General features: G+C 39.6%; 1 protein-coding gene across 4 annotated transcripts in view; it reads right to left on the bottom strand.

Annotated features, from left to right (window-relative positions):
* The window catches only part of PRKCA (protein kinase C alpha), a 145,634-nt gene that overhangs the window by 93,655 nt on the left and 25,203 nt on the right, over positions 1-26,776 (bottom strand). The gene's annotated exons all lie outside the window — the stretch shown is intronic.

Here is a 26,776-nt window from a genome sequence, read left to right as displayed (position 1 = left end):
CACCACTGAGCAATGAATGAATGTGTCACATGGCACGTGTTAGTTCATGCTAAGGTTAAATATAGCAATCACAATAAACAGAAATAGGGTATTACCTCCTCAAAACAGACTAATCGATGAAATGCCAACTCCATTTGTTATTTAAAGAAGCAGTATATTTAAATACATTTACTAGAAATAGATTAAACTCAGCAACAGGGAATATTTCCAGAACAAGAAGAGTAACAATTAAGTTATAGGATGCAGCAATACTTGCCTTTCTCCTTTTCTGAACATATTATAACTTGTACAAATATAATGAAAACCCCTTTTCTATTAAATATAAACAAGGCTGTAGATTACAACCCAAACACAAGTCAGAAGCAGTGACTGTTACTGCAATCCTGAATCCAGGGGGAATTTTTAAATTCTTAAAACTTGCATTACCGTAACTTTTTCAACATGCATAATTTATAACACATCAGCTTGTTTTTCTGCCAGTGTTTCACCCCCTGCAGCAGAAAGTGCTGTCTCAGGGGAGCAGCCAGGCTGACACTCACAACTGCTCCATGCAGCCCTTCCACTTGGCATTTACAACTCTTTCCTGGCTAAACCAGCAAGTCTGTTCCAGGCTCGGAGGGAAACAACCTTAGGAAGGAAAACAACCCTCTCTCCCCATCACCTTAACCTGTTACTAAGCTTCCTAAAGCTCTTGTGTAACAGCAGGTCACACAGCACCTCCCCAGCACTAATCTGGGCACGTTGCTCACCTCAGAGATTGCCTTTATTTTCACTGCAGATCCTGCAAAACTCAAACTACTTCCTCAAACCTCCCCTGGAACCAAGCTCTAGAGACTACAACAAATCAATATTGATAAATTAGGGCTGATTTCTACTTCTAAGTTCCAAGTCTACTCACGAATAACTGGTCTGCATAATCTCAAGTTCATACGTCTGACCTTGACGCAGATTTTTTTTCCTATTTGGTCGAGTTCATTTAGAATAAAAAAGTCAGGTGCAGGACAGAAATGAGACCTTTTCTGTTTATTTATTTATATTTTTTTTTAAATCTAAGATAAAGTAATAGTTAAGTGCAACACTATCTTATTTGTGGGAAAGGATTATACAGATCGTCTGGACAGTCTTAACTACTCAGGTCATTAACTCCTTTACACTAAGTAGAAAACAGATGGATGTGGTTGGTAAGCTGGCTTTGCAAGCTCTACAACAGTGTGCAAATACAGCCTGTGCCTGGCAGGGAAGGAATATACATTTACATTTACCCAAACAACTCTGGCAGACCTGTGGGATAAAAGTATAAATATATACCTGCAGATATATGTAAAACATTTCAAAAAGAGTTTGGATTTAGTAAAATACCTCACATAATATATTCAGATCTGTCTGAATACTATATTCAGATATGTATTATACCAGATTTGTCATTTCTGCCTTCCATTACAGCAAAAAGAAGGTATATGATCCTGTTTATTCTGCTAAAACTGCAGCACAGAGTTTGCCAAAATGAGGAAGCACTTCAAAGTATTAAAGTATTTAATGCAATATGAAGTATTCAACTCTGTTTCAATCTACTTGTTAATTATATACTTTTTAAAAGACAGATCACCATTTCTATGTAAAGTCATTTTTACGATTCCACAAACCCATTAATCTCCCTCCTTTGAGGTGTCCCACTTTATAAATGAATAATAACCCAGAAGTCATCTATCAAAAACAGTGCTGGAATGGCTATTTCGAGAGCTTGTACCAGCAAAAAAGGTGACCCACAATCACAGACTTTTTATATCAGTTCTGCAGGTGGAATTCACTTTACTTTAAAAACCTGCTGCTGTTAACACGTTGTACTCCAGCCACAAAACCCCTCTGGGGGCTGCTCTAATCTGCTCTGGAGCTGTGTACAAGCACATCAGCAAGGAACAGCACAGCTCTAACAATTAAAGAACAATAGGAAAGCCCAGCACTGTTGTTTTCTTGGTTTGTTTTTTTTTTTTTTTTTGTGAACAGTTCTTCAGATTTTTTCAACTAATTCAGCAGTGACCCCAATTGCAGAAATGGGATGCCTTAAATAAAGCAGCTGCCTTCAGCTTGATGTATCACCCAGCACAAAATAAAGGGCTGGGAAAGAGAGCAGTAGGAAGCAGCACAGGCTGTTCATATTTTAAGGTTGTATGAAATGACAGGCTACGAAATGAAACCCATCTCCAGAATGCAGCTGCTGGACTGTATTTTGGTTTGTAATACAGCTGGAATTCTGGACCCCAACAGAAAGCAAAGAGCTCTTGGAAAATCACGGTGAGACACAGTCTCCCACAGTCCCATCGTGCAGCACAGAAAAATGATGAGGTCCTCAATGAGTAAATCTCCTTTACACCAAGATAAATTGCACTGGCTTTGCTCTTACGAGCCAAGTCACCACCACACACCAACTCCTTCCAGCTCAGCTCCATCCACCCAGCTCAGGACCAGCTCCTCACTGCCAACCAAGCTGAAAACTTTATTGTTGGGTCAGGAGACGCCCAACACACTGCAGACAAACGTCTGAAAGGCTCGTGTGTTCTCCTAATCCTTCACCTCACGTTAAATCACCCACACGGTCAATTTAACGCAGCCTGTGCTGAGCTTCAAAGCAAAGGCTGAACCCACTTGTGGCTACAAGAGTGGAAAACTGATGGAATACAGAGACCACCCACTAGTACAGCTCTAAGGTTTTACCATTTCTTTAGAAACAACACAGAATATTTTATTACTGATGTTACAGCTTGTTTTTCTCAGCGCTTTATTTCGCAGTTTAATGATACCAAGCTACTGGTGGCCACAAACCAAAACATTTACTTGGAGTATGATTTGTGAGGACACAAATACAGCGAGTGAAATGCCAGCTCTGAGTGCCAAGAGCTGAACATTAAGTATTTTGGTATATTTTGAATTTAGGTCCAGGCTTTCAGTCGTGTTTGAGAAACCTTATAACACGCTAACAAAATTAATGAACCTTACTTGCCAGCAAACACAATCCACACACTAATTCCATTATTGCCAAAAGAGGGTGTTTATTTTTCTTCAGGATGGGAAGGAGCGAGGCCAGGATGACACTGAACAAGCTGTTTGAAATATGAACAGAGCCATGTCCTAAGTGCTAAACTAAAAGAAATAAACTTCCTTTAATACCTGTTTGGACACAATCCTGACTGAGGAATTATGTCAGGAGAGTTGAAAGGCTCCCAAGTTGAGATGATCACCAGGTTACTTCATCTGCACCTTCACAGTGACCCACTGGGAGATGCAAAGGGTGTAAGGAGGGGATGGGATTATGTCAGAAGGAGGTCTCAGACAACAGCAGCTCGTGTTGCTCTACAGCAATGAGCCTCTCACCTCCTCTTCTCTCCAGGTTTTTGGATGACTCCAACCTCACCAAGAGCCAGCAGCCACTTGCCATTCCTCCCCTGAGGCCTCCAGACCTTCCATTCCAAGAAAACACAGCTTATTTTGGTTTGGTTTGTCAGTAATTATTCTCTGCCTGTCTCAACCTATCAAAAGGGTGGCTTGGATGGCAAAAAGCATTTTAGAACAGGTTCAAAACATATGGCTGACATTTTTAAAGGATACAGAGGAAAAAGAGAAGGTTCAGCTCCTGTTGCACATGAGGGTTACTAATAAAATCAACTGGGAATTCCTTTGGACATTTTTCTCAAAGGATTCAGGCTGGGTTTCAGTCATACTATTAGATCACAGAAATTGAAGAGGTTTTGCTAATATAAGATTTTTTCCAGTTCCTGCTTCTCTTCACTATTTCCATGTTCCTCAACAGATGCCCAATATTTGTTGCAAGTCTTATCCAATTACATACATCTTATTAAAGGGTCATCTGCTAGAAACTTCAATATCACTTTCCTACTCTCATCAGTCACTGCAAATAAAGTTTCATCCCAAAATATCTGCAAGTTCTCAGGAAGAAAAACAACATACACACAAAAATTAAACTCCATATTAGAACCAATTACAGTTAGAAATTTATTGCCAATGTAAGACAACACAGGAGACAAAATACACATAGAGAAACCAATTACAGAATGGAGAAAATTCACCCTCAGCCAATAGGTGGAAGATTCCTTCTTTACAGTTTGATGGGTACATTATTTACTCATAACAAGCAGATTAATTTCTTAGGTTTGGTAGTTATCAAAATTACATGGTTGACTGAAAGACAGAAGCTACATAATTCATTCCAAATAGGAAAAGTGGTATTTATAGGAAATACCTGTGGGCTCAGAGGTAGGCTGTACATAAATAGCAAAATATGAAACCATGGAAACAAGTAATTTAATTATGAATGAATTATTTACATTTGTGGTAGAACATTTTTTTAAAAAACTCAAAAAAAAGAAGTAGCTGAGAGGGGAGATTTGCAACAAGAAAACCAGGAGGGCATCTGTCAGTGAAATTTGTCCCTGTGTAGAATCACAGAATCACACAATGGTTTGGGTGGGAAGGGACCTTAAAGATCATCCATTCCCATCCTCTGCTGTGGGCAGGGACACTTTCCATTAGCCCAGGCTGCTCCAAGCCCCATCCAACCTGGCCTTGGATGCTTCCAGGGTTGGGGCAGCCACAGCTTCTCTGGGCAACCTGTGCCAGGGCCTCAATTCCTTCCTAACATCCAATCTAAACCTGCCCCTCTGCCAGTTTGAAACCATTCCCTCTTGTCCTGGCACTACAAGCTCTTGCAAATATTCTCTCTACGGTTCCTGTAACTTCTAAAGGTACATTTTGAGCGTGAATTCAGCAAACCTGCACTAACTGTACCCATCAGCTCACTGATCCAGCACCAGCCTTCCCTCCTGAGCTCTGCCAGCTCAACTGTTTGCACTCTTGGGGAAGCACATCACGAGCATGCAGAGCTGGCATAGTGATGATTTCTTAAGTCATGCTTAAGTGACCACTTTAACTTGACATATGGCTCATTGCTGTCAAAACCAGAGGCCCTGCCTGCTTGGTTCTATGTCTTAACATTTCTGCAGTTCATTTTTTTTTTGGCAAGGTTGGGTTTTAGCTGGAGCAGTTCCCCAAGTTAGCTCAATGCACAGCAAGTGAAAGCACAAAATTACAACTGCAGGACCACCACAGTAGCCAAGATTTGTACTAAAGAAAGCATCCACGTGGTAAAAACCTGTATCAGTGTTGAAACTCAATCCTTTTTGCATGATTTTGCATGATTAGGTCAAAGAACTGGGAAGATTTCTTCACTTTGTCCAGGTGGTTGACAAAGATTGCAAAACATCTTCAAAGCACAGAAAACACTCCTCTGATCTTTATCTCAAAATGCTCCCCAAAATGTAGCCTATGTTTTAGTTCTTAGTACTCAGAAACAATCATGGCTGTTCTTGTTATTAAGTCATACAAGCCTCGCTATGAAAATCTATGAAAATCATATATAAGCATTTTCCACTGCCTGCTCATGACATATTTGTGCAGTCCTTCCTGGCTCACTGGAGCAGCAATATAAACAGCATTTCTTAGTTTATGGCAGACAGAATGAGTATTATTCTCATGATAGGGAAAGGTAAACACTATTTCCTATCCCATATATTTACTAAAAGCAATATATTAGTGCAGGTAAAAAACGAGGCGTGACTGTCAGTGATGTATTAGCTGACATTCATCCCAGGAGATTGCTTACAGTAGGCCAAGAATTTCCAAGCAGCACTAAGGGCCTGGAATTCAGTAAGCCATGATTCAAACCAAAATAACAAAAAATTAACAAAAAAAGAAGAGATTTCAACTCATTCCTACTCTCTACGGAACAGGCATAAAGGGTCTGCAGTCCAAAAGTGAGGCATATTAATTTCTGTCATTACTGTCTCTTCAGAGTATTTTTATTTGAGTTTTCACCACATGACATTGGCCTTTTACAAGACAGAGCATAAAGGAAAGTGAAAAAATTAAAGCAGTCTGTAATTGAGTATCAAATCTACAACTTGGTAAGGAAAACAAGAATGAAAATTTGAGCTTTAGGTTGGCAGTTTTTGAAAGCACCAATTACTAACAGATAAAATAAGAAATTTCTCTATTTTTCATACAAATTAAAAAAAAATAATGACTTCATGAATATTTCTTTTAAAGAAACCACTTCCTTTTGAACTTTAAAGCTTTTCTGACCTAAATAACAACCATTTCCCCTCCCTAACTGTTGCCCTTCTTACTCACAGTGCAACAAAGCAATTCAACTTCTTTATAGTATGCATTTAGCATCATTAGAAACTGTAGCTTTAAAAAGTCTCCACTTATGGATACCTGAGATGTCATATTATTTCAAAACTAAAGATTCCTTCGTTGTGCTGTTAAGCCTGAGAAATGATGGGAAAAGATGAAAACATGACAAAACCTCAAGGTTTATTGGAGAGAGGACACGATCCAGGGAGCAAATCCCCTCACTTAAGCCATTTCCTCAGCTCCTGCCTGTGTTTACACATCTCCTCCTTCCCAAGTTGCATAATTCAGACATTCAGTGTCACCCACTGGATGCCCAGGTTCTAAAAGATCAACATTTCTCCTCAGGCCTCAGTTTAGCAACAAATATTATTCCACAGCTAGTTTGGAGCAAGATAAAAAAAAAAAAAAAAAGCCACTTTTTCCCCTCCAAGATTCGAATTTAAGTCCTTATAATCAGTAGCCTGAATAATACCCTTTTATACAATGCAACTCATTCATTACACCTCACCCACACTTAAATGCTGTTTAATATTTCTGATTGTGAATATTCCATTATTTCAGCCAAAAATAGTTTTTATGTTCAACCGTTTTATGCCTCGTAATGCTGCACACTGCAGGGTGCTTGAATCCTTCTCAAACTGAGTAAAGTAACACAGTAAAACTGTGTGAGAGCAAGTGGTTTATAGAAAACTGCATGTTCTCTCTGTAAACAATGCGAAACTGTTAGAGATATGGATGGAAAATAACAAATTCCACTAGATTCCAACTGGCATGCAAACAGATGAACGCTACATGAATGATGTTGAAGTGGTATAAAAAAAATGTAGAAGCAATTTCAGACTCCAGAGTTTGAACAAGTGCATCCCACATGCAGAATAGTGTCACATATAAACAAACTACTCCACAAGAAATCAAACTTCCATTAATACCTGGATGCACTGTGGATTTTCAGTGTGGCTGGAACTTTGCTTTAAAGCTGTCATGATTAATTTGCAAAAATGTCGGTCCTAAAATCAGTGGAGAACGTTAAAATGGGACTAAATTGCCTCAGGCAAATGGTCAGGAGAGAGGGAGAGGATGCAAGAGGTCACTAAACGCTCCAGCTGGACTCATTCCATAGAAAGTTTCTTTGGAAAATCAGTTTCTTTGCTGGTGTGTGTAAAAAACATCCCTTCAAATCGGAGGGCAAACCTGTAACACCTGAAGCCTACGGTTTGAGTGCAGCAAGAATTCTCCTGTGACAGGGGCTGTCTGCGCTTGACGGGCAGAAAACAAGCTGAAAACAACCTCAACCTGTCAAACTGTGCTCAAGAAAGGAACCTCAGGTTGGAGTTTCATATCTGCTCACACAGGCACAAACCAGATCGCTGCTGAAAGCAACATTTCTGGTACCTGCCCCACTCCCCAGGTGCTTATTCCTGCCCTGGACCAGATCCTGCTTTTTGCAGGCACTCTGGTTTGAGTGGGCACAAAGGCATTTAGTTATAAAAGCTTTCATTGCTGGTGCTTACACAGTGATGCAGCAAAAAAAACCTTCCAGTTACTGCCCAAGAAAGGATTGGTTTGCAGGAAATCATCCAGGGAACTGCAGCTCCAGGGCAAGACCAGACTCCTTCCAGCTTGGGTTGTGGAAGGGCACCACAGCCTTCCCCAAAGGCTCAGCATCTTCACCACAGAGATCAGACAGGAAAATCCCTGTCTTGGGTTTTGTCCCATTTCCCCAGCCATTCTTTATTTTAACTTTAGATAACTTCTCCTTTATTTTATCATTATATACCTCTAAAGCCAAAGATTGAGGTTTAAAATATTAATTGCTAAATTCCAGGCTGCCTGAGCCAGAGCAGAGGTGATTGGTGAGAATTCTTACAGCTGAAAACCCAGCGGAGTTTCATTTGTTCTCAAACTCACCGACTGGATAAAACTCATTATAAACAGATTTATGAAAGTGACTCAGAATTTGGAACAAACTGAAGATGAGTAACAAAAAAAAAAATCAAATGGGAAAAATGTGCTCTATTATTTCTTAAATGTGCAGCGTTGACAGTGCTCCGAGGCTGCTGAGGAGAGAGCCCAGCTCCTCTCTGCCACTGCCTTTGGATTTGCCTCCTTCCCTGCCCTGCCTTCCAGCACAACTGCACCATTCAAAAAGGGATTTTTACATTTTCTCCTCGGACATGTTCGTGCTAAGCAACAGCTGACACAACTACTAATAATAGTAATGGCAGGTATTACTGTAATCAGGAATTCATGGTTCATTTCCCTGCTGCATAATGGAACTTCGTTCTTCTCACTGAACTTTCAAGTCCCTGTAAAAGAGAGTTTTTCGAACAATACCCTTTCGATTGTTTTAAGCTTCTGTAGCAAAGCCACAAAAAATATAAACTTCTCTTTTAAACTACTGCTGTATGGTGTAAATTGGTATTTCACACATTTTTTTGTTCCTGAGGGAAAACAAAAGATCGTATTTATGTCTTAAAAATACATAAAGAGCATTTTTTTGTTGTTTGGGTTTTACATCCATTCACAGAGACATTAACACAGTAAGTCTATTAACAAGTGCAAGGGGGATCACAAGTTCAATTGTGATAATTAGTCATATTTCAGCTTTAAATTACTCTCTCTTCTAAAGAAAAAAGATTATGGTTTTCCTTCTTGCTCTATTACCCAACTGGCATTTAAGTCAATCTGCTAAAAGTGTATCTGCTTCAATGGAAGCTCAAAATAACCCATTAAAGGAATATGCAAATCTCTGAGCTTTTTTTTTTTTTAAATACTTTAATCTAATAAGAACACATTACATTACTAAGAAATTCTGGCTGAATCTGTTATTCATCTTTCCTTTAGTTCTTCCATAATTCCACTTTTGCTGTCATGAATAAGACAAAAACATAAGCTATTTTACTGGCACGATGTTTGTAACAAATGTCAAGCTCTTGTACAGGTTGCAGGAAACAAAGCTTCACCCCAACACACATTCCAAATGTTTAGTACAGTAAGGAAAGGCTTCCCACAGAACACAGAGTCATGGAATGGTTTGGGTTGGGAGGCACCTTAAAGCTCCTCTCATCCCACCCCCTGCCATGGGCAGGGACACTTTCCACTAGCCCAGGTTGCTCCAACCTGGTCTTGGACCCTTCCAGGGATGGGGCAGCCACAGCTTCTCTGGGCAACCTGTGCCAGGGCCTCCCTACCCTTTTAGTAAAGAATTTCTTCCTCATGTCCCATCTAAATCCAAACATGGTCCACTCCCAACTGTTTGATTTCAGTGCAGGTGGGAACCATCCCTGCAGGATGTTCACTTCAGAGTCACCCCCTACACTAAAATGCTGCATCAAAGAGTTGCTATTCTCCAAACCCTACCAGGAAAGATGAATCACCTTTCAACTCTTCTGTTAAACACAGCTGCATCAGAAAATTCATTTAGTGATGCTGTTAACAGATGTGATAAATCCATGTTGGATATGAGGAATATGGAAGGATATCGATTAGAGGAACAGTCTCCTGCAAGAAGCCATTGCCTGCTGGGTTCTGCTGCCTTCAACGAGACAGTGAATCACCAAACCTCACAGAGAGGGGAAAAAAAAGGAGGCTGATATGGATTAGTGACAAATAAGGTACTGTGAGTTCACTAGAATGGTCACTAAAAGAAAATCACACTTTTCAGGCAAAGGGCCAGACCTACATGTTCAAAAAAAACCCAGGGGGATCAAAATACTGGCTCTTTACATTGATAACACTTGTAAATTACTCATTTGCTGTAAAACAAATAGAAATAAAAAAATCAAATAGCATAAGTAAGAGTTTAGCCTTGCAGCAGTTTATGTTCTGCATTAACTAGCTCATTTTTTTTGGAGTAAGATGCAACCAAAACCTGTCAAACTTCCATTATACTTGTAATGTTTTGACAGCAGCTGGCACACGCTGTTCTGATTTCCAGTGATGCAGATTTTAGCTTGTTTGCAGGAGCTTTTGTACAATACAAATTGGCCTGTCATGCTTTCTGTTGGCCTCTTCATTTCAGGAGCTTACATGTAAGGCTTTGTTAAAGGGTTTTAAAAATGGCCTATGGTAAAAGAAGACAAAAATGAAACCCCATGCCATCTCTTTAATGTGGAAAATTATTCCTACTTCAGGGTACTTATTCAATTTGACACAAGAATTATTAAAGCCCCAGCATACTCAAAAGGCTTTCAAGCCTTCTCAGTGAATGACCCCTCTCAGGCATATTTGTGCACTGAAATTCTACTTCCAGTAACATCAGACACTTTCTATCCTTCTGTTAGGGAGGAATTCACAATAAAGCTTGTTTTGCTTTAAGAGGAAAAAGCATTTCTGTTCACGTGATGGCTTCCTGTGCACAGTGCTTCCACTTGTGTGAATAAATCTGTGTTAATGCCCTCCCAGCTCCTCCAAACACCAAGTCAGCAGGCTCTCCTACCTGTCCAGCTAATGGACACTCTGTTAAATCAGAGAGCCAGGTTTTCACTTTTGCTGAGCAACACAGGGCTTGGTTTCTCTCCTTGTTTACAGTTGGCTTTTCTCTGTAAATAAAATTGTTATCCTTCCTGAGTGGTTCATCAAGTTCCAGCAGGAGGGGGGAGCTGCCTTGGGTTTCACAGTCATTACAGATTTATAAACGAACACCAGGGTGATTTCTCTCATCTTTAGACAATGACAGAGATGGGATTTGTTTGAGCTCACGGCTTTGTGAGCAGTGGAGGGAAGCAGGCACGACTTGTAAAGCCAGTGCTTCACCACATCCTAATGTAAATTGTTTGCATCATGTGAAAAAGTCCCCTGTTAGAAAAGATAGATACTATCTTTCAAAAGAAATAGTTTAGGATGAGATTAAACACATCAGAGCAGAGTCCATTTCTCTCCATAGGCTCCAAATGGATCCAAGACATCTCCGAGTTTAACATTTACAATGTTGGCATTCAAATGGGAAGGGATTCATCTCATGCTATATGTTGGACAAGGTAAAACAAGGTTTAAATTAATAGGATAATCTGTGTATGCACTGCACCCTGAGCCAGCTGCTGCTGCCTGGCTGAGGCTGCTGATCTGCCTCGTTTTCCCGAGCTCCCTGCAGTGGAGCACAGTTCCCTGTGCTGCTGTGACCAACCAAAAACTAATGCACTGCCTTGTGCCTCCTGCTTGCCATTAGCAGGACGTTTATGGAAGATCTCTTTCCTAGGGGTTTCAGGTTCAAACCTGTTTGCTCTTTATTCTGAGTGCTGCCCTCCTTCCCAGGCATTTGGGCTCTCAGGTCTCGATCTGAGCACAGAGAGCACAGCAGGGCTCATTCAGGGCCAAGCTTTGTGTGTGTAAGGAAGGCAAACCAAAGTCCCCTATAAATAGATCACACTGACTTTCATCCTTCTCAGTTCATGCCTTCCCTTTTTGGACCAGTTTCTGGCCATATTATGCACACTGGAAGAATAGATGCAAATTCCCTGGTGGCTATTAGTGTGTCTAGACTCATTCATTGACCTAGATGATGTCTTAATTGCCTCTTTTCTATCTGATGGGGAAAATATACTTTCCCTGGCTGCAAGCTTTATCATTAAGTTTTCTAACTGAAATCACTGGATTTAATGAAAAGCAGTGATACTCCATGTTCTCTGAGACTGAGTTATGTGCAACACTTATCACAGGTTTAAAAGGAGCCACAGGAAGCCTTTGCCCAGCTAAATGTTTCAGAACTTCAGATTTTAGGGCTCTTGGCTACTAGACAAAGCTACCTATGAATCTTATTACCCTTTTATACAATATACTACGAATAAAAGAAGCTCAATTTACATGTACCTCTTTATCAACATGCAATAATTTCAGATTATGGAAAAGTTTAACAATTTCCAGACGTGTTCAGCTTCACAAATCACCTGTAAATTTACAAACCCACACACCAGCACTGTCTCACCATGCTCTGCACAGGAATGACAAGATGAAAATAAAACAAGAGCCAGAGGTTGTGGTGTAACTTCTGCTATTACTGTTTTTGAAGGGGGGGAATTAATGTATTTTCTCTTTGTATGGCTCACAAGAGACCTGAGTGCAGTCAGCCACTGCCCAGATTAGCAATGCAATTTTTGGATTAACTGGGAGGGAATTTGAATTTCCAAGTGGAAATCTGTGTTCGTGTGATAGGTCTTGATTTAGAGCAAGGAACCTGTCCCTCAAATGAAGCAACACATTGGGTAGATGCATCATTTCATGATTTTAAGATTAAAGGAGCCTAAGAGGCTTTTGAACTGCATGCTGCATCAAATTTACACTGCTGCATCAGCGAGCTCTAAAGGCCAAAAAAGTATTAGTAGATTTAGCAGATTTAAGCAAGGATGCATTTCACTGATTACTTCCTGCTAATGTAATTTTGTTTTAATCATTTAAACTATTAATGCATAATTCCTATCATGACCATGATAGAGGTGAAGTGTACCCTGTCTATTGTGGCTCACTTACTGAATATTTTTTATCCCTGTGGAATTTCCAGTTTGAATAACAGGCTTTTAAACGAAAAGCAATCCTCAGTTCACGATGTCAGCCTCTGATTCCAATCCCTTCTCCCTGTAAAGCCCAACAGAAACAGTAATTGAAAACTGCTTTTAAAATTCCCCCAGGTTTCCAGGTTAAAATAAAGCCCGAGGACTTTGCCACAGCAAAATGTGGGCAACAGAGGGAAGAAGTGCCCTGTGCCCTCAGGATGGAGGGACAGCTCACCTCAGCCTAAGGGGCAGAGATTCCCAGCAGGAATCATCCTCCCTCTTTGTGGGAGCAGCGTGACTTTGCTGCCCAAGTTTTCTTTGATCCAGTGATGGCATTTTTAGGACTTTAAGGGCCTCTTCCAGCACATACACGCAGAAAATGCAACAAATTATACCCCAAGGCTGTATTGAAATAAAAACTTGAAATAAACTACGCTTTGCAAAATGAAATTTTTGTTCCTTTACTTAATTCACTTAATACTCTTTTCCATTCTTTCAACTACTATTTTTATTCTGCTCAAAACATGACTGTCTTCAGGAACAACATGTTCATTCAAAGCATGAATGTTTCATTCATGGCCTCTGACAGCCTGAAAAAGAATTTTACTGCAGAATATATAGTTGTGTATTTTCCTTCACCCGAGTCCCATCATGAATAATACTCTTTCACACAAATTTAAGTAATTTCCTGGGAAAATATGACTACTACAATCCTCTGCCTCTTCATGCTTGTAATTTTTCCCTTACCATGTTCTCAAAAATGTGTTCATTTTTCCCTTACCATGTTCTCCAGAATGGATACATTCAGGCAGCAGATCCCTCCTTGGTGTGGCTGATCACAGCTCCTTTTATAGTAGGGTATATACAGAAAGATTAGACCACAGGAGGTTCTATATCTCTATTTTAGGGGGAGATTTGCTCGTCTGCTGAACAGCATCTCCCTTCCTAAACTGAATCTTCAAACTTTCCAAGGCATCTTTCGTTTAGTTCTAATAAAATTCTATCCTACAGCATTTTAACAGAACAATTATAATGGGAAGCAGGTGAAGAAGTGCATGCCAAAATTATTTTTTTGTAAATGAAGTTTTTTCCTGTAAAATATGATTATATGAATGACTAATGTTGTCCCCTTTTTAATTAATCCTCAATATCCACTACAGATTGAAATGCACATTTTTTTATAAGCCTGGTACCATATTCTTCCCAGTAATAAACTTGTTCTAAATATCACTCTGAAGAAGTTCCATCAAAAATGTGATAAGTTTCATAACTGACCATAATGTTTCTTAAGTCCAGTAAGAAAAGAAGGACCTACAAAGGGATCAAAATAACTCCAGGATTTTTATATGTGTTCAGTATCAGGGAGAACAGGCTGAAAGAACTCTGAGATCTCTCTCCTTTCACGCAGGGAACAGACACCCAGGACAGCTTTTACCGAGGGACATTTCAAGCCTTTTCTTACTTCTGGCCACAAAGTCCTTGCTTTACAGAGGAAATCAATAAGGCACTTCTAAAATGGAAGTGAACTTTGTGAGGTAAGAGGATGAACTTTCCCTCATCTCTTCAAATTGTGATGCTTTTAGGGAAGAACCCCACACGGTTTAACATCAGTGCAGAGCGTGGGGGGTGCATTTTAAAACAACAAAGCAGCACTTGAAGGGATGGATTTGAAGCCCTGGATGTTGCTGCTGTGCAGAGCAGACAGATCCCAGGGGAATGCCATTCCCATTATTAGCTCCCTGCCAAATGCCAAGTTGCTGTGACAGGTACAACCACGGAAGACAAATAAAAGCTTCCTGCACTGGAAGCCCCTGATGTCAGAAACGCCTCGATGCAAACTGGAGGAGTTCAATACAATTCTGACTCGTTTTCAGAGTTTCAAATTTATCTAAAAAGATAACAAATGCCCTTTTCTATTGTGCATATGTAATACTTTAGAGAAGCAACATTCAAGTTTCTGAAATATGGACAGGACAGACAAATTTACTGGTTTTTTTTTAAATAGCTATTGACCAAACCATCCAAGTGATGATCATGTCTAAACTTTAAAATGAACTATTGGTGGAATGCAGCCATTTCCAAGATAGACCTCAAGTACCACAATAGTTCCTGCATTTTCTCTTTAACTTCTGACATTCTGTGCCCTTACTTTGCTGTTCATACAATTTTCCAAACTGACTTGTAATGCATTTTGTCTTTTGAATTACAGCACTTCACTCTTGTGCAGCAATAAAAAGACAATTTCTCTCTGACAGCTGCAGAAAAGCTTGTTGGAGTATGAAGATGTAATTGTTAAAATTGGAATCAAACTAATGCATGTGTTTCCAAAACGTACAAGGCAGCACAAATATTTAAATTCTCACTGGAAACTTTTTTCCTAGCAAGGATTTAGAAAGTCTAAATATGTATTTTGGTATTAGATTTTCTTAATTCATCAGAAATGTGGACATATGGGGAGATTCAACACTGTAACATGTGCATGGCTCCCAAACTATGTTTAGTCCTGTGGTAATTTCCAAATGTTTAAAAAAAAAAAAAAACAACTTAAAGTTTTTGGTCCTTATTGGAAAAGTATATTTAAGAATTCTGGTGTAATTCTGATGGTTTGTTGCTGAGTTGCAGCAGCAAACTTCAAGACTTGCAGTTTTTCAGTTTAGCTTTTCTGAGGAGCCTTGTTTTCTAACTGCATTTAGAGATTAATGTCTGAGTGAAAGGCCCTGGGAAGTTGCTTGGTGACTGCACTGAAAGAGTAAGAAAAGCCCTTCTTGAAGATGAACTGAAAAGGGAAGTAAACACTATTTGTTCACCTCACTGCTGCCTCAGCCTGAATAAAGAGACCTTCAAACTACCCCAGAAATGTTTATTCAACAAATAAATACCTCTTTCTTTCTTTTTCTGGCACAGCCTTTGAAAGACTGAACTAAACAGGAAAACACAGCACTGATGTGTTTGGAAAGTTACACCTATATAAGGTGACTTCTTATAAAAAGAAATGCTTAAAATTCCTTTTTTCTTAAAAGCTATTTTGCTGTTACTCTTCTACAGAGAACCCAAGTGTTCTATTTCTGACATGTTTTGACATTTGTCTTTAATATCCTTCCCCTGGCTACATTGGGTTATTGGGGAAATCAAGACAGACAACTGCAGAAGAGAGATCTGAACAACCAAACAGGGAGAAATACAAGTGAAAAAAGAAAACAGTAATAAAAACCAACCCCAAACTCTTTGAAGAACATTAACAGTGCTGCTCATGGCCAGGGCAGTGTGGGTTGCTGTCCCCAGCTTCAGTTCACACCCAGGACATGGAAGGAGGACCAGAAGGACTAAGACAATTTCCAAAGGCACTGCTGGACATGCAAACCCAACTCTTTCTTGTCCCTAACTTCAATTCCATCCATACAAGAAACACTTGGTATGTTTTTAGAAAGCTTTGGACCAAAAATTTCTGAAATAAACTTGACTGCCTCAGACTAAAAATTATTCTTAGCTTCAGATGGACGTCAGACCCTTTTTCTTTTGTTCTTAAAATTTAATATTTTTCAGTGCTGATACATTAAAATCATCTTTTTATAGTTTTTAGTTAGAAGTCTTGATTTCAGAGATGAGTTCAAAGAAACAGACAATTCTTACCAATATACACTAAAACTTGAAAATCTATCCTGAAGCACTAAGAAGGGGTTTCCCCACAAGAATATATTTCAAATGTTTGTGAGGTTTAACCTTTCTTCCTGAATTGCTTTTGTTGTCATGCCATCCTTTGTTTCCAAGGTAGCAGGAGCAAACAGGAATCAGTGCTGAGCCTGCCTTGTCTGTTTTGTGTGGACTCACATTATTCCTCTAACTCCAATCTGTTCTTTTGTGCAAAAACACCAGCACTGAGTTCATATAAAATTAGGATACAGGAGTGTTTTCAAAAGAGAAGGGAAATTTTTTTTCAGTCGTTCCTAGCTGGTAGCTAAAATCAAATTCAATGAATTAGAGAACTACAAGAGCTACAGAACCAATGGCTCAACATTTACAAAGAGTAATACTGTGAGAGTTCCATATGGGAAAACACATTCTTCAGTGTTCAAGTGGTGACAGCCCCAGAAATGCAGCTCAGTGCCTGAATCTCTCTGCTTCCCCCAATATTCTGAGACATCTGAAATCTCCTTACTGGCAGAATATCTGCTGGTTCCTGCCAGCTTCGAACAACCAACCCACTATCTGCCCATATGACAAAGAAAACTGGGGCAAACATTCAAATCTGACAGCTTGGTGGAGAAGGGGAGAGGAAATCAATTAAAAGACAGAGGCAAAAATCTCCTCCTGCTCTTGGATCACCCAGAAGAGCCAAACCACCCCACACTGCCCGTGGTGGCACCAGTCCCCTTCAGTCACCCAGCACCCCAAAGCAAGGCTGAGAGGTTACTGCAAACAGTGCTCCTGCCCCTGCCCAGACAGAGCACTTTACACAAAAACCAAAATGGTAACACAGCACTAATTTGTCTGCCAACAGTGCTCCATCCTTTGGAGACTAGAACTTAGAAAATCTTCAGCAGAGAGGCAGGCAAGGAACTGGGCTGCAGGAACGCGGTAGTTCGGTTTTGGTCTGAGGTCATTTTAGAAGCTGAAATGTTCGTCTGTCTTGCAAAAAGCCTTTAAAAATCATGTATCAAGAGTACAGAGATAGTATCAAGTATTTTATATTTTTTTTTTTGGCCTTTGCACAGACTGGAAACAATGCAAATCACCACTTCCATTTTGCTGATCAAGGCCGAGACCAAAAAGAAATGGCGCGATCGTGGTAAGGAGGAAGGGGAAAGAGAGGAGAACATCTGCTGATTTCTTCACACCAGATACAGGAGAAAACCTTCTCTAAATTCTGGCCTCCATAAAGAACTACTCCTGTGGTCCACGACACTGTGTAGGAAGTGTTCTCAGTTCCACTTGTTTAACAAATACAACAGTATTTAATCCCAGCAGTCATATATGGCACAATATAATATGAGCAGCTTCTGGAAACAAAGTTCTTCAGAGTAAGTTTATGAGCAATTGAGTGTCTTCTCCATTCCCAGATCCAATTACAAAGCTGCCTGTCATTACTTTTACAATTCCTTTTCCCTATTTATCTAAGTGGATTTTCTCTCTTCCCTTTTACACACATCTCTAAGGAGACTCTATCTTCATTTTTCCCACAACACTCTCACTTTTGGGAAATTACTATCTTTCCTAAATTTCCATAGTGAACTATCTCATATTCACTTTACTTTCAAAGAGGAATTTCAAACAGTTTTGTAATCTCCTTTTTCTCCCCCCCCTAATAATTTTTCTAAGTATTTTTATTCATGGTTTTCTTGCAGTATTTTCTTTTCCTGAACTTAACTGTGAAAACTACTTGACATTCCCCAGAAAAATAAATCATTCTAATGATGTAATGCCTTAGAATTTCATCAGATGGAAATGTTATTAAAAATAACTAAGTTTTCCACATATATTTAGTATTTATCTAATTTCAGTTTGGATGTGGTCACGAAAAAATGTACAGAGTGAAATGATACCCACAAACTCCCATTTGTGTTGCCTCAAGAAACAGAATCAGTCAACACCAGATAAAACCAATCCAACAGGGAGCAGAATATTAATGTCTTTTCCCATTAATATGGACAATCACAACAGTACTCACTTTACTTAATACTAACTAGAAAACATTATGTAAGCCTGTTTAAAATATTCAGATGAAGCTTTGTTAAATTTTTATTTAGAGCTAGAACATATGATCAGCTTAGCATCACCAAACTATCTAATTAGCCATCTGCTTCTTGGAATTTTGGTAAATATGTATTATATCCATCTAACAAAAGGGTATTTTATCAGCCCATGAAGCCTCCTCTAATCCCATTAAAGTGCAGGACCAATGAAGCTTTCTCTGGTCACAGAGTTGATGGGGAACCAGACATCTCAAATAATTTGCAACAGCTCCTTGAAAGCCAGGATGGAATACTAAATAACACAAACAACTCATAGTCTTTTGCTCAATAAAAAATGTCCACAAGCCAGGGCCTACAAAATTCTCCTACAAAATTCATTAACCCTTCTCTCCACTCTGACACTTCTCTTTCAATTCTTCTCTCAAGACATGAAAGGTTTAAGCAAAACTTGTATTTCAGAAATAACTTATTGAAAGCGTCAGAGAGCACCAGGAAGTTTAGTTTCCCACTTGCCAGGGGTTTGTGGCTGTCTGAGTGACCCCTTTCTAAAGCTGTAAGGCTGTGAACAGAACCAAAAATCTTCCCTGTGCTGGCATCACCTCTGCCAACCCTCAGGGCTGACCAGGAACTGAAACAAGTGCAGGTGTTGAACCAGTAAAAGGGAGTAATAAAGCATTCTGACTAAATTCAGTCAAACAATACAGGTAATATATTCAGCATTTCCTTCCACAGCCCCTTCCTTTCCTTTCTGGGGTAGCAGGAATTTGAGGAGCAAAGGCTCTTCTCTCAAATCTGAAGGTTTTCCTCCCGTTCTGCTGCTTTACTGATCCCTTAACCAGCAAAGGACCATCAGAGCCCAGCTAAACCAGCACAACAATCCTAATGCTATTAAGCAGACAATCCAATTAAGCCATTTCCAAGTAGTGTTTGTCATTAAAGAGAGCTGGGAGTGAGCAGCAGGCACGGCCACAGCCCAAACCCAGGAATGGGAACTTTCTAGAAATAGTTGTGCCAAGGCTTTTAGCTCGATGTAATAAGAACCAGGAGGATACAGTTTCTGAATATTCTTATCTTTATCCCGGAGTAAAGATACTTCTCAATATTAAAGAACCTTTTTGGGGTTTATTCAGTGGAGTTTGGTCACAACCAACACGCAGCAAAAACGTGCTGACAAACACACAGAGAACTTTGCCAAAATTCTACTGACGTGTCTGATGCCAAAGAATATTATCCTCTAATCCATCTCATTCCAATACTAACTTCAATTTTCAGCAGCCATTACTTCTGTAAGTTAGATCATTACAGAATCTACTCTCCTTCTTAAATGTTGTTTGTCTCTGCTTTATATTTTCAAAAATGAAACCAAAAGGAGCTTCTAATCCGATGGTGGACTGAAAGGTCATCCTTGCAGAAAAAAGAAACCACTGCACCATGTGATCTTAAAAAAAATAAAATGATAAAGACAACTTCACATCTAGAATTGCTTCTAAGTAAAAATAAAGGGAAAGGGTGGAATCAGGAGGACACGACACATGTGTAAAGTCATCTGCTGAGCTACAGAAGAACAATTTTTTCACTACCAATTAATCCTAAAAGTTAGTTGGAACATGCTGAAAGAAAAATCAATCAGGAGAAAGTTTAAGTGTTGGCAGACTGATTGCAGGATAACTAATCCAAACTGCTAGTTTAATTATTATGAAATTCAAATAAATATTAATATTAATAAATTAATAAAGAGGGGTAATTACATCCTTGTGAATATTGAATAAGCCAAAATTTCCTTACACAAACTCCTACTGGACACAAAATGGAATTCCTCCTGCCCAATATAAGGAGGCAAACAGTTGCTGCTACAATAAATTTTAAAAATGGCTGTTCAATTTTGTGCTATCTTAAGTCAGCTTAATATTTCAGGGCAGTTTGGGCAACATCTATGCATTCCTTGCCAAGTAAGATTAAAGATCTGACAAGGACCAGAGAGAGTAATTTCTTTCTCTTAAGGAAACACTCTGTGGTATTCTTAGTTTAAAAAAAAGAAAAGAACTCTTAATAACAGATTTTTAATCATCAAGACAAAAGAAAACAAATTCTCTTAAGTACCTCCTACCTGGAAAATGTGAACAACAGTTTCATTACTCGTAATTTCTACTCATTTCTGCTTTGATGTGTTGCTTCAGGCTCGTGTTTGGGGGATGGAAAGAATGTGCATCCAATTTCATTAAAGAAATAATTTAGCAAATGCAGTTTGTATTGATTATTCAGGACATCAAAAATCCCCACTGACACTGGGGCACTGTGAAATCAGAGGTGAGTGGGAGCAATGAAACCCTTCAGAAAAAACACGGGAGAGAGGGGAGAAAAGTGAATTTATCGAAATCTTGATGCACTTCCAAGAAACAACCACGACAAAAAAAAAAATCCCATCTTCCACTCTAATTGCACCTGCAAATTCTGCCATTTCTTGGAGATGACTGGCTAAAGTTTTAACCATAAACCTGTATTTTAATGGATCCAAAGGCAGCGTCTCTACTTCGTATTTTGAGCCCACGTACTGAGGCTGAGTCACCAAGTTACGAGCAGGGAGCTCCTTTGTCTTCCCAACTCAGGCACTGGGAGGGAAATTGGGATGTTGAAAGCAAGGACTTGTGAAACACAGACTGAAATTCAGAGTGAACAGCAAAGAGGGGATGTTTTCCTAACCCACTGTAGCAGGCTGCAGAGAAAAGCAGTTTCCACAGGTGTGGCTGCAAAAGCAGCTGGGGTGGGATTTTTAATCAAACAGGCAACATTAAATCTCCAGCCTTGCTCAAAATCCCTGTTAGGATGTTTTCTGTTCAACTTCACAGAAAGTGATGATGTAGAAAGAGACACCACCAACGTGCTGCTTCAGGGATCTAGTACAGAAAGGCCATGGGTTAATTAAATCTTCTGCCTAAAATTTTCAGATAATGAAATCCTCAGGATAAACCAGAAATTTGACGGCTTCATGAAAGCTCTGTCATTTTTTTAGCAGTTTGCTTACATTATCTCCCAGAAAATTCTTTCTTTCACATGAAATAATATATTTCTAGTTAGACCCCACTGGTTCATTTTGATTAGAAACAAGTGAGCAAAGGATATCATGGGCTCAACAGCCTGGGAAAATTCAATCACTGGGCCAACAAGAAAAAACCCACAAATTCTGAACTTTCCTTGAGCCTAATCATGCAACACAAGCAGGAGGGGCAGTGGGGTGGACACATGGAACATCTAACCCAAAATTATGGTGTCATGTTTAAGCTATAAGGAAAGTCACAGCTCACAGGACACACAAGACACAGGTAGAAGCCACAAGAGTTTACAAGCAAACAAATTACAACTCTCTTTCATCAAAATGACCATTCTTGGTTTCTGCAATTAGAAAATAACAAAAAATAAAAAACTACCAAAAATTTTTTCCTCATTTAACATAACAAAGAAGGAATAAAGAAGTAAAAATAATGCTTTTATAAGCAAAAAAAGTAATGAAAACATAAGGTAAAGCAAACAGAAAGGACATGAGGAGTGTAAAGAAACTTTTAAATTGTTTATGTGGATGAAGGAACATGGTTAGGAGTAATAAATATTTCTCAACTGTTTTTTTTTCCCAGGCACATCATCCAGGAAATAATATTGGTTGCTTGCTTGACCGTATATCTGGGTGTGGAGAGGCAATAAAGATCCCAACCGTGCACCCTGAACACATCCTCACACAAATGATTTCCTCAGCACTGGGCCCTGTGTTGTTACACCCACCCAAGGACACAAGCACTGAAATATGGGAAACTTTTCCACACAAAACAGAGGCCCTGCAGCAATTCCAGAACCAACCCCTTCCCTCAGCCCACAGCACCACCAGGCTGGTTTCAGTGAAGGACAAGCAGGAGGATTGGACTGGGGCACTGTCTGGCAGCCAAGTGAGTCACACAGAGGTGTGAACAAGATGAAACGGGAGAAATTCCAATTAAATACTAGGGAAAAATATTTTCCCGACCCAGGTGGTCAAACACGGGAGTGGCAATGCTCTGCTGCCCAGGGTGCTGAGGAATCTGTCCCTGGGGTTACTCCAACTCCAGCCAGACACGGTTTTAAGCAAACCAACAAAACTTCAAAGCTGATCCAAGCTGAGGGTTGGCCCTGCTTTGAGCAAGGTCCACACTCAACGACTTCCAGAGGTCCCTTCCACCTCCATTACTCTGGTTTTCTGTTCCACATCACCATTTCAGGGAAAAGTGAAAGGTGGGGGTGGGGGGAAAACAGTTTACTCTCAAAATACTCTTCTGCTTTAAAGCAGAGTGATGCAAAAGGTCAGGCTATTAGATGGGGAAAGAAATGTCATGTTCTACTTTCATCACCGCCCACTGGAACTGCACCATTGGCTGATTTTCACAAAGAACACCAAGAGATAGATAAAAGCTTAATCTTGAGCTTCTGCTGACACTGTTGCCTGTACTACTTGCTTATCTGTTAATTAGAGATGATAGTAATAGCACAACAATACAGTTCAGTTGTAATCTTAGATCATTCACCCTCTCCCTTCCCAGAGTGTATCAGCACTGCCTGTGTTAGTGCATAAAATGTCTAAAATGCCAGAAAAAATTAGTGACTGGATACAGTGAAGAGCTCAGAGTGCTGCAGCTGATTTTAGTGCACCGTCACAGAAATGCTGTGGTGAATTATCTCTGCCAGCATCTGGACTAAGCCAGGAGCTGATAAACCTCTGAGCAGCAAGGTCAGAGCCAGCTCCCAGGGAGCTGCCTGGCTTTGGGCAGCAACACTTCTCAGCCAACACGGGAATGCTGCATTTTGTCCTCGTTACTGGCCTCAGTTTTAACTTCTTAATTTCTGTCCTCAGTGAGAATTTGGTAGCGTGTTGCCCATAAGCCACGGGCTTAAACTGCTCTAAACCCATAAGCAGCTATAAAGAGTCACACACTCAGCACTTGCAAGAACTGCCAAAACTTTAAAGGGAAAATACCCTCAGAGCAAAATCACTCTGTTCCAGTAAACTAAAAAGGTGATTTCTTTGTGAACACTCACAAAAACAGAACTATTAGAAGGCCAAGGCAATGATGCTGCAACATCAACCGTGTGGCAACAGCCAGCAAAAGGATCATTCCTGTTCCACACAGATTTCTGTGCTTTACGACTTCCATACATAAAAAGGGTCATTACATGTTATTTTTTGTATTACTGACATTCCAGCCAAGCATGGTATGGCCTGATGTAGTTTTCAAAGGCTGCAAGCAACATAATTGTCTTGTTTGCTTTTGTCCCTGTTCCCATTACCCTCGCCATAACATTTACATTTAAGAGACATTAGGAGATGAAAAATATACAGCTGTAATTCAAACATAAAAAAACCCTACAAAAGCATTCACAAGGCAGTAAGACTGATGTACCCATAAGGGCATACACCATATTCTTGACAGCAGAACTACATAAAAACCAAAGCAATTATTTTCTTTATTAAAAAAAAAAGGGGCAAAACCTGCCTGCAATTAAAACAGTGCATGGGAGAGCATCCTCTTGTTTCCAGTTTTTCAGACTTGCTTTTCTTCAAAGCAAGGTCTTAATTATGCTAGAAAAATGTATCAGGGAAAATGAATCTATCTGAGTAGTGTAAATGCTACCATGACTGAGATTGTGATAACTCTGCTACCGAGGAACCTGAGCAAAATACACCTCAGGACATATTGAAATGACTGCAGCAATACCAAATTCACCTCCAAAGAAGCAAGCTCAGGTAGCAGCATATTTGTTTCTGCAGAGGAGGGGAACTTGGTTTAAGTTGTAAAACCCTCTGCAGAGGCTGCACAAAGACTTGGCTGCCAAGCCCTGTCTCACCAGGACTTTATTTGTGGCATTAAACCTTGGGCACTTGCACTGTTTGCAGTCACTGCAGCACATCCCCAAAGCTCAAGGAACTCAGCATGCAATTACTTCCATGTGTTCCTAATTGTCAGCCAACAGGGAATTCCGTGTAAGAATGGGACTTTTTGTAAGCCTGCTGTTGGGCACACACCAAATCCATTTGCTGCATCCCAGGCACAGTGTCCTGAAGATTTAAGTTCAGCACCAGGAATTCAGCAGACCATGAAAAGCTGTGCAATGGGAATCTAACCAAAACCAGATGTTCTGCAAGTCAATGAGAAATGAGCTTATTTACAGAGAGAGAGGGTGGTGTCCCTTGAAAGATTTCTCTCAAAGGAAAAAAAAGTGAGATATAAGGGAAAACTGAGGATGAGCTGCATGATCCAATGCACCTTAATGGTAACTTGCCTTCCTGCAATGTCCTGCTGTCATTAGGATGCTCCCATTTGGAGCTTTTTGCTTGGATTCAAGTATTTTAGATCCTTTCAGTTAAGATCTCTTCCAAGCAATGAAAAAAACAGTTACTTCAGATAAAATGCTTTCATTTTACCTCAATGGCTTGAAGAGCCAATGTTATACTTTTTAAATTAAACACGTATATGGCAGTAATTAAAAAAACCCTGCTGAGCCCGAAGATTTGGGTTGTTTTTCTCAGAAAAGCCAAACAGCACAAGAGGAATCTCCACCGAGGCTCATTTTAAAGAGGCAACACAAACTTAGACAACTGGAGCATTCCACTTTGATTAGGCAAGGAGTAAATCACTGCAGAACACTAAAAACTTTTAAGAACTGTTTTTGGTCACTTCATCTTCCTGGACTAGTTGATGATTAGTAATTATTTCAAGCTCCAAACACAACTGTGATGATGCAGCTACAGGCGTAGCTCAAACAAAGAAAAAGAATCCACTCCCTGACCTCTCCATCTCGGGTCACAGTGTTTATCTGCAGTACATTTTCTTATTTTCAACTCAGTCTACTAATTTTTTTATCCCAGTTTGTTTTTTCAGGCAGCCAAAGAAATAATGGAAAAAAAAAAAAAAAGGAAAAGATCAATCAACATGTTTGTATTTTATTACAGTGACTTTCGGGTCTGAAACACGAACGGTTCAGAAAGATATCAGTTCTTATTTTCTGTTTAACAGATAATGATTTCTCTCTGCATCACTAATGGTGCCTGAAATTAAAATGGATTTTTAGTTGAACTCCTGCTCATACACTTGTGTCATCATCGATATCAGGCTTGCTCTAGGAACAAGATTTATCTCAGCTATCCATTACATGGAGACAAGCTGCTTATAAAAAGCACCAGGCATATTCCCAGGAGTGTCACAAACAGAGCCAAACATCAGGGTTACATAAAGCTCGAGATTCCCTAGGACTTCACTCATTGGGCTTATAAACCTAAAAATAGGTCAACCTTGGAATCAAACTACTTCAGCTATTGAAAGCGAGGGCTTAACGCTGTAATTAGGGTTAAACCCCTGTATAAGTTGAGTTTCTCCAAAATACTTGAAGTCCACGGTGAGCACTCGACCCCACTTGTACAAGGTAGAGCCTGAGCTGGGAATCTGTAGCTCTTCTACAAATTGCTGCCAAATCCTGCACTAGAGCAGCCACTTTTAGTGCAGGGAGGTAAAATACAATCCCTTGCCCAAAGCAAAACCACATAAGGTGTGCAATTTATAAGATGAGCCCAGGAAAAAAAGTCTGTGTTCAAGTAGTTCATTTATTTCCTGAGAGCTCCCTTTCAGTGCTGGAGAAAATATAGGGAATTTTTTTTTTTTTTCAAATATCACCTCATCTGAAAATTTAAATCAGCAGAGTTTTATTATTGCACCTCTAATGAATCCAGTGGATGGGTGTCTGCACTTCTCTAAATGCAGAGTTCTTAAAAAAAAATAATATCTATTCCTTGGAACAAGTCACAGTGGAAATAAGACTAGGGGGAAAAAAAGCTCCAACAAACTGTTTAAATCCTATCTGTGTTTTTTGCACAAATAAGAGTCTTCAAACAACCACTCTCCTCCCTCCCCCCCACATCTATAATTTAGCAATGAGAGCACTCCTTTATACCTCAGGGATATGCTCATTTTAGGTCTATTTGGCACATGAAAATGAAAGGGCTGAAAAAAATCAGAAGAAAACATCAAAGCTGAATTAAGGAGCATGCTGTATTCTAATGAATATAAAATGACTTCAAATAGGGACTTTCAACACCTTCTGTACGTGTTTTTTACAAGCTTATGACACATTTATGCCCAAAATTGTCCTACAAATTAAGGAAGGTACTTATCTTGCTTAGAAGCCCTGAAAGCAATCAGTAAGGAGACAAATATATGCAGCTTTTACCTGCCTACAAGACTGTTAAATTCTTTTAATAACCAGTGCAAAAAAAAAAAAAATCTATACAGCAAGACAGCAATGAAAGAAAAAGTAGAATTACATAAATAAGAAAGGTTTATCACGAAGCAGAACACACAGAAAGAGAGTAAACATTCT

This window comes from Manacus candei, unplaced genomic scaffold (assembly GCF_025592945.1).
Source record: "Manacus candei isolate 608988 ecotype Guabito, Panama unplaced genomic scaffold, ASM2559294v1 h1tg000047l, whole genome shotgun sequence".
In the NCBI taxonomy this organism is placed as follows: domain Eukaryota; kingdom Metazoa; phylum Chordata; class Aves; order Passeriformes; family Pipridae; genus Manacus; species Manacus candei.
Note: the sequence above shows the minus strand (reverse complement) of the source record. Positions and strands in the feature narration are given on the sequence as shown.